The 15,130-nt window shown below is 48.1% G+C and overlaps 1 protein-coding gene across 4 annotated transcripts in view; it reads right to left on the bottom strand.

Moving 5' to 3' along the window:
- ACACA (acetyl-CoA carboxylase alpha) overlaps positions 1–14,080 on the bottom strand; it is a 1,131,726-nt gene extending 1,117,646 nt beyond the window's left edge. For all 4 annotated transcript variants that reach the window (XM_086954890.1, XM_086954892.1, XM_086954891.1 and 1 more), the window contains exon 1: positions 13,890–14,080. The gene's annotated coding sequence lies outside the window, so the exon portion shown is untranslated. The remainder of the gene's footprint in view (positions 1–13,889) is intronic.
- Positions 14,081–15,130: the final 1,050 nt, after the last annotated feature.

Here is a 15,130-nt window from a genome sequence, read left to right as displayed (position 1 = left end):
ACACAAAAAAAGCTTTGATACAAAATACGGTATCTTTAGTAACACGTTTAACTTAAACGGGTATTACATTGAAGACAAAACTAGTATGCAACTAGAAATTATTTTTGTACTGAATGTATCAAGAATGCAAAGCCTATCTTTCAACCTGCATCTGGACTTAGGGGAAAGTAATATAAATGTCAGAGCCTACTTTGGTCTTTGAGAACGATGCACATACATGTTTTTCTCCAAAACTCAAACTATTTGCCCTTAGTGTTCTGCCATGCCACTTGTGTCTGTAGAACGTAATGGCACAAATGCTACAAAAAAGAAAACAAATTATTTACTACATTAGTTTTGTTAACAGGCTTGCAGAAAGAAGCACGGTCTGACCATGTTGTGCAAACCAATATCTTTACATTTTTTAAAGTGCAAAACGTTGATTCTATGTCAGGACAGGAGGCTCGGATTATGCTTTCTCATTTCTTTAATGAAATGCTCAGCAGCCAATCAAAAAACAGAACTACAAATCCCATGAACACTTGGGAATGACCCTAGAGGAAACACTATAAAAGGTCCATAAATCAGTCTTTCTTCCTCTTTCTTTGCTGCTCCGCAGCCAGTTAAGTCACTTTTACCTTACTTGCATTGCTTTACTTGTTATTGCTCTGCTTTGGTTGTGTACACTTGCCTTATATTGCGCTGCTTGTGAAACTTTAGTGCGCGTCGCTTGTGTACTCTTGTTCGGTTTCATTGCCGATATTTTTTCTGCGTCCGTTGGCGACGTGTCTTCCTGGGAGCGTGTGTTCACCTCCCTGCGCCTGGCCGCGTCCTTGTGCCCGGTTGCTTTGGTGGAGTGGGAGCAGGGGTCGTCGGCTTCTTAGGAGAGCGCGAGCGCTCTCGAGCCGGTGTTTCAGCGGCAGCGACGTCGCGCATGCGCGTTGCTTGTTTCCGGTTTCTGGCTGTTCGCCTCACGCCGGTCGAGTGAAGGAACGCTTCTCACCAGCGCTCACGCCCACAGCCCTGAACTTTCGACCCCGTCTACGCCGGAGCACAGTGAAGTGTTTTGGCTGATAATTGTTGCATAGGCTCTGCCTAGAGTGGTTTTTGTTGGCAGGCTCTCTCCCTCCACGTTCTATAGTTTTTTCTGGAGTTTGGTATTTTTTCCAACCTCTCTCGGGCCTGCTTTGGGGTTCTCACTCCCCCTTACTGGTATCACTGATACTCAATATTTTAGTCAGTCATCTAGTGGGCATTCATTTTTGTACCTTGATACAATGTCTGAGTATTACGACGCAGATGATGACTGCTATTATGACGAGGAGGAGGATGACTCCATGGAGTACAACCTGGTCGAGGAGCTGGACAAGGGTGTCCAGTTTTCGGTGAACAAGGCCTTGGTTAGAGCCATAACCCCTCTAAAACGTCATCTCAATGACTATGCTGTTCAGCAAGGGTGGTTGCCGCCTTCTCAAAAGGCCGCAAAATCTCCTCACAACCCGCATAAATCGGACTTTCAAAGGCTGGCAAGGGCCTTGTCTTCCGAGAAGCCCAAAACTTCTGCGTCACATACTGTGGATGAGTCGGACCAGGCTCAGGCCTCTTCCGAGCACGACTCTTCGCCTCCAAAGAAGCGTATCCGCAAGGAGCGTTTCGTTGACGCTCCTGAGCGTCCCCTGCTCTTGAATTTTGAACCGGAGGATATCATCCATCCTAATTCCACGTCCTGGTTGCCAGCTCCGGCAGTGGCCGCATATCTTGAGGCGCATGTTCGCCATCCTTTCGAGGCGCCGGTCAGGGCTCGTCTGCGCTCTGAGTGTCCGAGACCGGACCTTGTGGACCACATTGCTGAAACCCCAGAGGTGGACCCCATGATGGTGACCTACCTCAAGAAGTACTCCAAGGACCCTAAGAAAGGTCTCGACCGCTCGTGGCGGTCCTGTCAAGACAAGTTAATGGACATGTTGGGCCCACTCTCAAAGATCCTGGATTTGGGCTTCAAGGCAAAGGAGGCTTCAGCGACCGTCAATCCTGACGAACTCATTGAATGGGCTCAGAGAGCTGTCTGCATGTTTGGCAATGTGAACTGCGCCATTTCTGCTGAAAGGCGACGGTCTATTCTCCTCAAACTAGACCCGAAATTGGCCGAATTAGCTACGTCTGAAGCCGGTCCGGAGGCGCAGGGCCTTCTTTTCGGTCAACCTTTCCTCAAGGAATTGACTTAATTTGTTTCCGCCTTCAGCGGCATTGACAAGGCGCAGGCATCTTTGCGCCAGGCCATGCGTCCGGTTTTCAGCAAGGCCGGACGACGGGGACGGTCGTTCGGCCGCGGGTCGCAGCAGCAGTCCCACAGAGGTTCTTCGCAGCAGCGCGGTGGTCAGTACGACTCCGGTTACTCCACCCGCGCAAACTTCTATCCTTCCCGGAAAGGTAAAGGCCAGTACGGCAAAGGCAGATCTGGTGGCCACCAGGGACAATATCAGGATTCCGGAGCTACAAGTGAGCCTAATTCAAGCATGCGATGTGATGCTGGGGGGCAGGATAAAGTTTTTTTTCTGAACAATTGGCGCTTAATCTCCAGCGATGCTTGGGTGCTGGACACCGTTCAAGGGTTCAAGATCGAGTTCTATCACCCAATTCATCAAACCCGTCTGCCGACCCCTATGCTTTTTTCAAGTCACTCTCAAGCGTGTATGTCGGAGGAGATAAAGGAACTCCTCAGCAAGGGGGCGATTGTTCCAACAGTACGCCATCCTCAGGGCTTTGTCAGCTCAGTCTTTCTGGTAGAGAAAAAGGGAGGCGGATCTCGCCTGGTTCTCATCCTGAAAGACTTCAACAGCGGGGTTGTGTACAGGCATTTCAAGATGGAGGGCATCCATCTTCTGCGGGATCTCCTTCGGGAAGGGGATTGGATGGTCCGTCTGGACCTGAAAGAGGCTTATTTGTCCATCCCGATACAGTCCCCATCGCAGGTTCCTCCAGTTTCAATGGCTGGGTCAGTGGTACGAATATCAAGTTCTCCCGTTCGGCCTTTCGTCAGCACCGTGGTGCTTCACGAAATTGCTGAGGCCGGTGGTGGAGCATCTTCGTTCCAGGGGGGGTCAGACTGATTATTTACCTGGACGACATTCTTTTTATGGCAGATTGTCCTCTCAAGCTCCTACAGCATCTGGAGTGGTCCATCACCCTTTTACAATCTCTGGGTTTTCTAGTCAATGTTCCCAAATCGGTTTTGGTTCCCGCTCAGTCTATCGATTTTCTGGGTTTTCGGATAGATTCGTTGACTTGTCAACTTCTCTTACCCAACCAGAAACTCCGTTACATCAGGAGAGAGTTGACGTCTGTTATTTCCAGACAGACTGTGTCGTTGAGATCGTTGGCGCGTGTAGTGGGCCTTCTGGCGTCCTCCATTCAGGCGATCTTCCCGGGTCCCTTACATTACCGGGCGATGCAACGCTTGAAAATCCAGCATCTCCGGAAAGGTCTCCGCTATTCAGATCAAATTCCTCTTTCGGAGGAAGTGCGGATGGAGATGCAATGGTGGCTAGACCACATGGAGGCCTGGAACGGTCGAGCCCTGTTCGGGTCTTCTCCGGAACTGGGGATCGAATCGGATGCTAGTCAATGGGGCTGGGGAGCCCGTTGCGGGTCCATCTCGACGGGGGGTCGTTGGTCACCCCAGGAATTATCTCTCCATATCAATTGCCTGGAACTCCTGGCGGGTTCCTTTGCGATTCGGTGCTTTTCCCCCCTGCAGGCGAATTGTTGCATTCTTCTCCGAATGGACAACGTATCTGCAGTCCGCTATGTGAACAAGCTGGGCGGGACACGGTCCAAGATTTTAGCGGAGATTGCCAAAGATTTTTGGCATTTTTGCCTTCACCGGAAGATCACAGTTATTGCCGAGTATCTTCCGGGCCGCAACAATCAGGTAGCGGACTGGCACTCCCGTCATCTTCGGGACTACAGCGACTGGAGACTTCACCCTCGAGTCTTCCGCACCATTCTTCATCAATGGGGCCAGTGTCACCTAGACCTTTTTGCATCTCGCCTCAATACGCAGCTTCCCCAGTTTTACAGCTGGAGACCGGACCCATCAGCTCTGGCCACGGATGCTTTTCTCCAACAGTGGCCCTCGACTCTTTGCTATGCATTTCCCCCGTTTATGATGCTTCCCAGAGTCCTGGCTTACACCAAACGCTTTCGAGCGGAGCTGATTCTGATTGCTCCCTTGTGGAAAGCTCAGGCATGGTTCCCGGTTCTCCTGGAAATGTGCTGCGCGCCTCCTCTCCTTCTTCCCCAGAAGCGGAATCTGTTGCAGGATCCTCTCGGATATCCGCATCCCCTCATTCTCGCCGGCACTCTCCAGTTACTAGCGTGGCGAATTTCGGGGATCGTTGGTCGGTCCCAGGCATTTCTAGCGAAGCTGCCAACTTCATCAGTAACGCCTGGTCTCCCAATACCCACAAGCGGTATCGAGGAGCATGGAAACGCTGGAGTGATTGGTGTGTTCAACGGGAGGTTGATCCCGTTTCGGCGGATATCAGTCTAGTCATAAATTTCTTGACTTCCTTGGCCACGTCTGGTCTTGCATACCGGACTGTTAATGGTTTTCGGTCGGCCATTTCGGCGGGTCATATCCATGTTGATGGTAAACCTGTTGGGGAACATCATTTGCTTTCCAAACTGTTAAAGGGAATTCGCCTTGCGAAACCTCCCACACCGAAGTACGTGTCTTTGTGGGATGTTTCGATTGTCCTGAGATACTTGGAGGCCTGGCCTTCTAATCTTCTATTGTCCCGGAAACAGTTGTCTGCAAAACTAACAATGTTATTATGCTTAGTTTCTTGCAAACGTGTTTCGGATATTCGGGCTTTAGACCTGGCGGGCCGCTCCTTCACTCCCGAAGGTGTTACTTTCACTCTCTCTAGAAGGACTAAAACCAACACCTCATCCATAACGTATCCTTCCTTCCCAGATCACCCCAATCTGTGTGTTGTACAATGTTTGAAGGATTACGAGGTGAGTACCGCTTCTTTGCGCGCAGATATGCAAGGTCAGCTGTTGATCGCTTTGCAGAAGCCTTTTCGTCCTGTAGCACCAGCTACCTTAGCTCGCTGGGTGCGCTGGCTTATGTCCGAGGCAGGCATTGATGTTTCTGTGTTTGGGGCGCATTCTGCTAGGGGAGCAATGGCCTCCAAAGCCTTCTCTATGGGTGTAACTTTGTTTGACATCATGAAGGCTGCAGACTGGTCTTCGGACTCTGTTTTCAAGCAATTCTATTATAAACCTATTGTTAGTGTTGCCTCTGTAGTGGTAGACGAGCTTTGAACAAGCATAATCGGAGCCTCCTGTCCTGACATAGAATTCAAAATTTGCAAACATTCGTGACAAGAATTTTCAATTCTATTAAGGACAAGGAGGCGAGGATTATCCCACCCGGATTGTGATTACTTGGTATTATCATGTACTGTATAAAAAATTGCATACTGTTACAGTTGTGAAATTTTCTGTTTTTTCCCTCCCCTGTATATCTTATTCTCTCGATGTTGGGATATTACGGCTCTGTCTCTGTTTCAGGTTCTGACCAGAAGTGATATGGTTGATACGCCTCGTGAGCCTCCTCTGTCTCCTTGCGCACGGATCCCGGATACTTCCATCTTTGTCTACAAGATCCTGTGGATTTCGGCGGCTTGCTTGGAGCTGATGCTGTTACTTTACCTTGGATTGTTTTTTGATGTCGAACTTATTACCCAAAGAAAGAGGAAGAAAGACTGATTTATGGACCTTTTATAGTGTTTCCTCTAGGGTCATTCCAAAAGTGTTCATGGGATTTGTAGTTCTGTTTTTTGATTGGCTGCTGAGCATTTCATTAAAGAAATGAGAAAGCATAATCCTCGCCCCCTTGTCCTTAACAGAATTGAAAATTCTTGTCACGAATGTTTGCAAATTTTGAATTGTGCTTGATCTTTTTCTGTCTTTTGACTCTCTTGGTCAGACCATCTGATTTCTAGATGGTGGAGGTAGTCGGGGTTACAAGACATATGCTGAGTGGTTTCTCTCCTTTCTGGCATTTCAGTATGACCACCTGTAGAAGCTACTGGGTGTGGGTGTTCTAGAAAAGGCACTAGGCTCAGTGAGACCTCGTCTGTGTAAGAAGTAACATCTGCTCTTGGTGTGGGGGGGGGTCCTACCATAGTACTAGGGATATTCTTTCTGGTTGCCTAATAAATCCGTACTACATATTACTGCATCCTAAGTATTCTCTACCTCAACAGAACAACTAAGGGCCATATGTAGAGGCTGAAGAACAGAGTAAAGTTTACACCAGAAGTATTCAAACTGTGGGGTGCGCCCCCTGGGGGGTCCGCGGCTGTATTCCTAGGTGTCACAAATGCGTCTACATTTACTTGCAAATGAAGACAGCCTGAAAGCACGATTGGTACGTTACCAGGCTGTCTTCATTTACATGCAGCAGATGCAATAAAACAAAATATGGAGACTGTAATACCTAGTGCCATGGGGCCTGAGGCATTAAGTGTGGAGATGAAGTTAAAAAGGTGGCTAAAACGGACAAAATATTCTGCCTTTTTTTGTTGGCTTCACCTTCACTTCACTGAATAGGAAATAACAGGCACACATCTTAAATGAAAAATAAATGCAAGTTTAACTAATAGATGGGAAATGTACTCCTTTAAGTGATAAAAGCTCATTGGGTTAATATGCTCACTGCACTTGTCTATGTGATCAGAGACCCACAGAATTAAATCCCGATTGCTGCAGTGAGGAATAGTAACTTGTTTATTTATAGTACTCTGAGGTCTGAGCCTGTGACAAAAAGCATGTTGACATTATTATTTTAAAATTTTATTACACAGTATAAAATAGGCTGCCACAAAATGTAGTGTTTAAGATAAAACAAGTGCTTTAAAAATATAAACTTTTGTAATACGTCATCAGCCGTTTTCTAGTGCAAACATTTTTTGGAGTATACATTAGAAGGACATGCTACGTTCCGTAGCATGTCCTTCTAATGTATACTGCAAAAAATGTGCTGATACCACCTTTATTTTATCTCTCAAAAAGAATTAATATTTTTCACCAGGAAGCTTCACATGACTCCATCAATTAAAGTCTATACTGCCTCCAAAGCCGCCTTTATATCTGGGGATTAACCAATTGCGGACAATTACATTTCTATCAGTTAGCAGGCATTTTTGGTAAGAAGGCAGGTTTCTTCTTTAACACGTTATCCCTCTCTCTGGTTCACATCACAGGAACCCCTGCAGTCTGCCATACTAGGAAAAGGGGCATCCGGAACATTTTCCTTGGTAGCATTATGGTCGATGCTATCCTTGCTGCTCATGGAACAAGGTGCAAGCAATAGAGGGAGGCGGGGAGGTCTCAATGTGTATTTTTTTTAACACAAACCGTCTGAAGGCTTGAATTTTGCATCAGGCCTAGGATTGGCGGCCTCAGGCAATGGGCAGAGTAGACAGCCCGCTTCGAAAAGCTATGAGTATCTTTAGTTCTGCAGCTGCATAGTCACAGATGTTTTACAATCCTTCCTTTGTTGCATTAAAGGATAAGGGCATGCTTGCTGTGCCAGTGCTGCTTGGAGCAATTACCCAAGGGAAGGGAAACTTGAAGCAGAGCCACCTTGGTTTGGGCATCAAGGACATGAGAGCGAGAGAGATGGCGGATAAGCCTGCTTTTCAAGGCCGAGGCTATCATTAGCGAAGCAGGTGCAGTGGGACCCAGAGGTGTTAGGGGCCCACGCCAACACAATTATGAATGTCTTACTTTAACACTGAGGCATGGGGAATCACTATTTAGCATTACAACAGAGGGCACCCCTGCTGCAAAAAGGGGGGAGGGGCTCCTTTCTTTTCAAAAAATGACAGTCTGTTTCAAGATTCAAGTGATGGTCCGGAAGGGCTGAAAGAAAAAGTGGAGATGGCCTGCATCTGAGACCACAACTATCATTAATGCAGCAGCTATTAGTAGTGCGGCAGCTATCAACAGTGCGGAAGCTATCAACAGTGCGGCAGCTATCAACAGTGCGGCAACAGTGCGGCAGCTATCAGCAGTGCATCAGCTATCAGCAGTGCGGCAGCTATCAGCAGTACGGCAGCTATCAGCAGTGCGGCAGCTATCAGCAGTGCGGCAGCTATCAGCAGTGCGGCAGCTATCAGCAGTGCGGCAGCTATCAGCAGTGCGGCAGCTATCAGCAGTGCGGCAGCTATCAACAGTGCGGCAGCTATCAACAGTGCGGCCAGTGCGGCAGCTATCAACAGTGCGGCAGCTATCAATCATGCAGTAACTGCAGTTGCATTAGGCCCCCAGCATTGTAAGCCGCTCACAGCACCCCATTTATGGGAAGTAGTTTTTTTGGTTAATTCTGTATTTCGTTTGATGCATTTGCTCTTTAATGAGTCTTACATTTAGCTTGGATTATGAGTAGGGCTCCCGGTTTAATGGTATTTATTTTTTTGCCATTTCCGTCTGTATTTATCGATATTTATTTTTTGGGCATTTTTTCTGTATTTATCCGCATTTATTTTCCCATAAGCAAAAGACGCGGTTACAGCTAGTATTTTACTGCATTAATTTAAATTGACAATGCACACCAGCGCCGGTTGTTATTGGTCAACACAATACTTTCATCTGAAAACGTTGCCATTGTAGTACAAGCACATGTGCATTTCAAGAGACTTTGTGGACATTGAGGCTCTTTCTGGTTTGTTAATGAAATGAAGACCACTGAAAACCGTTCAATATTTGCTGATGAGACTGAAATTGCCTAGAGATTCAAATAAAGATTACACAGTGTTGGCCATTCTGATGCTGGTGAGGCTGTGAAGCGCCAGCCTTATGGCAGATAATTAGTGCTACATGTGCCACTGAAAATTAATGAGAACTCTGAAAAAATGTGCCTTTGGAAGCATGCTGCAAAGGCATGTCACGGGGAAGCCTGGAAAATATTTCATTCTGGGGCAGGTTAGAATACAGGCTGCGTGATGTTTTATACCCACAACTGAATAGCAGAACTCGTAATTCACTCGGTTTTCAAGGGGGAACAGCAGAGGGAGTCACTCTGCATCCCAGAGGGACAGAATCATGGCTCTCGAGTCGGTCTGACCCCTATCCTGCTCACCCCGACACCCCCAGTTTGTTAACCTTATGCTAAGTAGGATATTAATCATGTAATGGCGCGACGGCGGGCCCTTTCCCTCCACCCCCACTATAAACTATTAAGCTTGTCTGTTCTTGAAACACTGCAGGCTCTGATCCTTAATGATACTATGGGACACATTTAGAGGTTACAAAAACGTACATTCAAACAAGCCTTCAGCAGAAGTTTCAAACGTTATACACACTACAAATGCACGAAAGTTGCTATGAGTTTTCGCAGGTACTCAACGTATGCGGCATCGGAGAGGGTACAAGGGGGGCATGGAACAGGGCGCTGCGGCCAAACTGTGTAGGAAAGAGAAGCATTCATGACCAGCTAGTGGAAAAGTAAACCAGTACGACAACATAGCTCAGCTGGATAATGCGCCTGTAGCAACAATCTGCCTTTGACATTCAGGTCGCTGGTTTCAACCTCTGAGAGATAGCTCGGGGTGTAAGATACCTGTTCTAGCCGGAGAAATGAGTATGCTTCCCGGGAGTGCCTGCTTCCAATCCTAGTCTGTTATTCCATGGGTGTTAATGTGCTTGCCTCAGTGAAGCGGGATCAAATTTCAGGGCGATATGGCGGGGTTAATAAAATAAGTCTGATTTCCTTTCAAATATATTTTGTCCCTTACAGTTGAGATGAACGCGTGTCCTAAGAATGGTGGTGAGTTCTGCTGAACTTTTCAACTAAAGAAATGCGAGGATTAATTTAGAGGCAAAATCAATGTGTTCCAGCGTTTAGCTCCCAGCGGCCAGAGAGAAAACACACAGCTCATTGTACTCTGCTGACTTGCACTGGAGAAAAATATACTATATAACATGGCCTCAGCAAAACTGCTGCTGGAGGTGTTCAACCATCTGAGATGGCTTACTGGGGCCTGTGGCATTAAACACACACGGATCCTCTGCTGCTGCCGTGGCATACGGGAGGTGGGCAATGGGGGCAGGGGAAATCCTCTTACCTTGCCAGGAGAAACGGCGGCGCAAATCATGGCTCTCGAGTCGGCCTGACCCCTATCCCCCCCCCCCCCCCCCCAGGCAATCAATCATGTAATGGCGCGACGGCGGGCCCTTTCCCTCCACCACCGCTATAAACTGTTAAGCTTTTCTGTTGTTGCAACACTGCAGGCTCCAAAGCTATGGGACACAAGGCACCCTGTAATAATAATAATAGGGAGGCTTGTAAAGCGATTGGTGACGCACAACGGCGTGTCCCCGCGCTGAGAGAGGTGCGAGGGTTAGCAGAGGAGAATACTTGAGCGTGAGGCAGCTACCTGGCGTACAAGAATGTCTTTAGCTTCGCTCTAAAGATGGACTCTGAGGGTTCCAGACGCAGCGCGGTGGGGAGTTTGTTCCAGCTTGAGGCTGCCAGATACCTAAAAGATCTGCCGCCCATCCGAGCTTTGAACACTTTGGGAATGGACAGGCACCCTGAACCAGAAGATCTAAGGGAACGGGAGGGTTCATATCGTGTCAGCAGACCTTGCAGAGGCCGAGGTGCCCTGCCATTAACAATACGATGGCAGGTGCAGAGCGCTTTAAATTCCACCCTGCTTCTCACCGGAAGCCAGTGCAGGGCTTAGAGCGCGGCTTTAGAGGCTGATCTTCTGGGCAGTCTAAGAACCAGGCAAGCTGCGGCATTTTGCAAGACCTGCAGGCGACTCAAATTCTTCTCCAGAGTCCCTAGGTAGAGTAGGTTGCCGTAGTCCATTTTGGACGTTACTAGTGCATGCACTAGTGTTTGGCGGGCTTTGATGGGAAGGAGCTCCAGAACCTTCCTGAGACTCTTAAGGATCCCAAAGCAGGAGCCAACCACTCGATTAACCTGGGGACCGAAGGTCAGATTGGTATCAAACCAAACACCTAAATTCCTCGCCTCCTGGCAGGGAATTGGTGCCGGACCCAGGCAGGGTGGCCACCACGCCGACGTCCAGGCCACTTGGTCTCCACCCACCACCAGCACCTCAGTCTTGCCTCCGTTGAGCTTGAGGCAGTTAGCGGACATCCAGGCAGCAAGATCTTGCATGCATGCTCTGAAGATGTCCGCTGCGAGACTGGGTGCGCGTGATAGGGAGATGACCAACTGCGTGTCGTCGGCGTATGACACCAAGCGCAGACCGTGGCTCTCCACTATGGTGGCCACCGGGGCAACGTACAGATTAAAAAGGGTAGGACTCAGGGACGAGCCCTGCGGCACTCCCTGGTCCAAGGCTACTCGCTTGGAGTAGCAGTCGCCCTGTCTGACTTGGAAGCCGCGGTCAACCAGAAACGATTGGAACCACTTTAACGCTGCACCTCCTACCCCTCCTTTGTTCAGACACTGTAGCAAGGTGGAATGTGCTACAGTGTCGCACGCTGCGCTCAGGTCCAGAAGAATCAAGGCCATGGTATGGCCCTCATCGGCGCCTTGCCTGATGGTTTCAGATGCCATAAGGAGCGCTGACTCTGTGGCATTCAACACACACGATAATGAAGACAATGAAGAACAACAACCCCCACTTCCCCCTCACCCACATGACGATGGAGAATAAGATCCTCTGCTGCTGAATGAATTCCCAGGGGCGTGAAAGAAACAGCATTATTATTATTATTATTGCATTTATTGAGCGCACAGCTACCCGGAGGTTTCCCGGCGCTTGCCTTGGGAACCCGTCCTGGTTTTTCCCTGTGAGATAGCCCCTACAGGGCATCCCCAAGGCGAAAGCCAGGCATCCCGCCGCAGGGGGGCCGTTGTGGAGATTAAGCAAGCTTAATGCCTAGAGTTGCAGAGTGAGAACCCATGATTAGAGCAGGCACCGAAGCGAGAATTATCGAGTTTGTGGACATTTGAGCTCAAGACCCTGCCGCGTCGGGAATTGAACCCTGGTCCCGGGTCTGACCTCAGCTTCCGGGTCTGCCTGCTCTAGACCGTGAGCCACACTTCTCCACAACATGCATGCAGCGGCAGCGCGGCAACATTTGCCAGTGTTTTACCGTTTTAAAATATAAATACAGACAAAGGAAATGTAGATTTCCGTCTGTATTTATATGTAAATATCCGTAAAAACGGAAAACCGGGAGCCCTAATTATGAGCTACAGAGAAGCACCCCTAAAATTGTCTCTAATCCCTGCCTCCTAAAATCAGCCATTCCCCTCCAACTCCCCAAATCTTTGCCATAGTGGTGTGGCTCACTGGTTAGAGGCGGCAGACCCGTAAGCAGAGAACGGCCCGGGACCAGGGTTCAATTCCCGATGCGGCAGTGTCGTGGACCAGGGTCGAACGGACTCGATAATTCTCGCCTCAGTGCCTACTCTAACCAGGGAACACACTTGGCAACTCTGGGCATTAAGCTTGCCTCATCTCTACAACGGCCCCCCACAGACGCCGGGGATGCCTGGTTTCACCTTGGAGATACCCAGAAAGCGACCATCTCACATGGAAAACCAGGACGGGTTCCCCAGCGGTCTTCAGCGCCAGGATACTCCTTGGAGTCACAGTGCGCTTTACAAGTACACCCACATTTACATAAAGTTTTGGAAAGGGGGGGCTCGACTTCAAAACATTTTGCATAGTAGCAAAATAACTGTACCCTGTCTGCCAAACTCTAAATCTGGACCTTAATCTTTTAATAATAAATACTTTTGTAAGTGAAAAATATAATGAGCTATATTTGTTCGTTCTGTTTGGCTAAAATATAATACATTTATAAGTTTATAAAAACGGATGAAAGTACAATAAAAAAGAAACTAATACAACATGAAATGCAGCTAGAGCAAAGGAAGCATCTCACTACTTGTTGGTAAATGCAGCATGAACCTCGAAACTTCCTTTATTTAGGTCAACCCAATAATTAAAGTTTGGGCAGATAAATGACGATGATGGACATTGTGAGCAGAAGATATATTTGAAGAGTAGTCGAAAGTCATCTGGGTAGATGACGGACATGGAATCCAGGAATGATTATAACACACATAATCTGATTCTGAACTCGGTGGAGCATAAAGCCTCAGTAGACTAACGCATCCTTCGCAGGGACCTGTTTTGAGGCCATGGCCACAGAATCGGATCCTAGTGAATACACCAGACATTCATCCACCTGAGGTCGATTAAATAAGTAACACTGAGTTCACTAACAAAAATCATGCTATACGCAGCATCAAGAAACTCAAAGGCTCTCCAAGTAGTAAATACTCCGTTATGTTCGATACTCTACATATAAGTATATAATTGACTCAGTGCATTATAGGCATGGGCTAAATGACAGACGTGCTGGACAGAAAATACCCGTGGCAAATTATGGTTCCGTGTTAGCAGGACAATACTTTTCCACTCCTATAAGTTTTCTTTTTTTTTTTTTACATATCATTGTTATCAAGAGTGTTGGCTCAATAGGCTCACCTACAATAAACTAAGATTACAACTCACAGAATGCACTGATATGTAAACGCAAAGTCTAGGAATGGAAAAGTGGTGTCTCGGCAACACGGAGCTATGTGTCCATCCTACTCCTGAAAAAATACGGACAAGAAAATGACAGGTAGCCATGAAGAACCGACAAAATGAGCAGTCCTGGAAGAGAACACGCGGACTTGAGGAACAGATGATGGACACGCAGATGGAACTTTATTCATAATTTTACACTGCTGCAAAGGACACATCCCCTACACCTGCCTATATCCTTCGCCCCTTTCCTATCCCCTTAATAATAAGACCCCATGCCCTTCTCCCTTACCAATGAGGCCCGCTCACCTGCTAACAGGAACCACGTGACAAGATAGTTGTTGTTCTTATTTCCTGCACCCTGCTACTTGCCGCCGGCTCAGGTACATCTCTAGCCCGGCACCTCTTACAGTTTGGGCCGGTGTTTTTAATTCAGGTTCAGTACATTCCCTCCTGACCCTTCCGGGACACCAGCTCGGAGCAGAACACGGCATGCCATTGGTTCCCGAGGCAGGCGGGCGTGTTAACTGTCAAGGCAGTGGTGCAAAAGGTTCCCTGTCATTGGTTGCTACCGTGAGGCGGGGCGTGGGCGTGCGCCATAGATACTGGAAGGGGCGTGGCCAAGTGAGGTGATGCTGAATGGTGCGAGGGAAGGAGGAGCCGGCCAAAACCATGCAGTGTAGGAGGGAGGACAAGCATGTCAATAGAACGGGGTGGGAGACGGCATGCTGGAGCCACGCCCCTCCGTCTCGTGCGACTTTGAGAACGCCCCCTTCCCTGTGTAACCCGCAGGTAGTACGCATCCAGCTTCTCTCAGCTACGCCCCATGTCTGAGCGTAACGCGTATTGGGCGGGCTCGCGCCTGAAGTGGGAGGAGTGATTCGGAAGCCTGTGCTGAAACGGCTGTCAGTCTGTTTGCCTGAAGGGACGCCCTGAACGGCAGAGTGTAGAGGTTACTTCCGTTCACTTCGCTCATGGAGCTTTCTATGTAAATGTCACAGAACTTGCAATTTCGGTTACAGCTCAATCTAAGCACTCAGGCCAGGGCGTTCCAACCGTGCAGTACCTCTTAGTATAATGTCATTATTGTACTGTTAAAGTGACGTACATGCCAATGAAAGGAGTTATGGGCTGGAGCGGAGCACGATGCATTTATTGCAGCTCCGAGCCTCGCTTAATACATGGAATGAAGCCTTCTCCTTCAACTACTACACAATAGCATCTTTGAATCCGCCCTTCATGATAGCGTGTACTCATCAATTTTATTGGGAAGCTTTCTTATTTCTTTCATACGAAAGAAACACCTCTACATTTTATCAAGTATATATTTTAACCCTAGTTTTATGTAATGTAATGTAAGGGACATTTCTAACGCGCAACTTTCACTCCAAGGAGTATCTTGGCGCTCACACAACTCAGATGGAGGAGTTGGAAGAGAAAAGGAAATCCTGCTTTCTACACCACAATTACACCAGAGTCCTACAAGTAGCGTCGGGCAGAGAGAAAATCCAGGTTTTTAATGCCTTTCTAAAAGGGGCTTCTTGAGAGAG

This window comes from Lissotriton vulgaris, chromosome 2_1 (genome assembly GCF_964263255.1).
Source record: "Lissotriton vulgaris chromosome 2_1, aLisVul1.2, whole genome shotgun sequence".
Classification (NCBI taxonomy): Eukaryota; Metazoa; Chordata; class Amphibia; order Caudata; family Salamandridae; genus Lissotriton; species Lissotriton vulgaris.
Note: the sequence above shows the minus strand (reverse complement) of the source record. Positions and strands in the feature narration are given on the sequence as shown.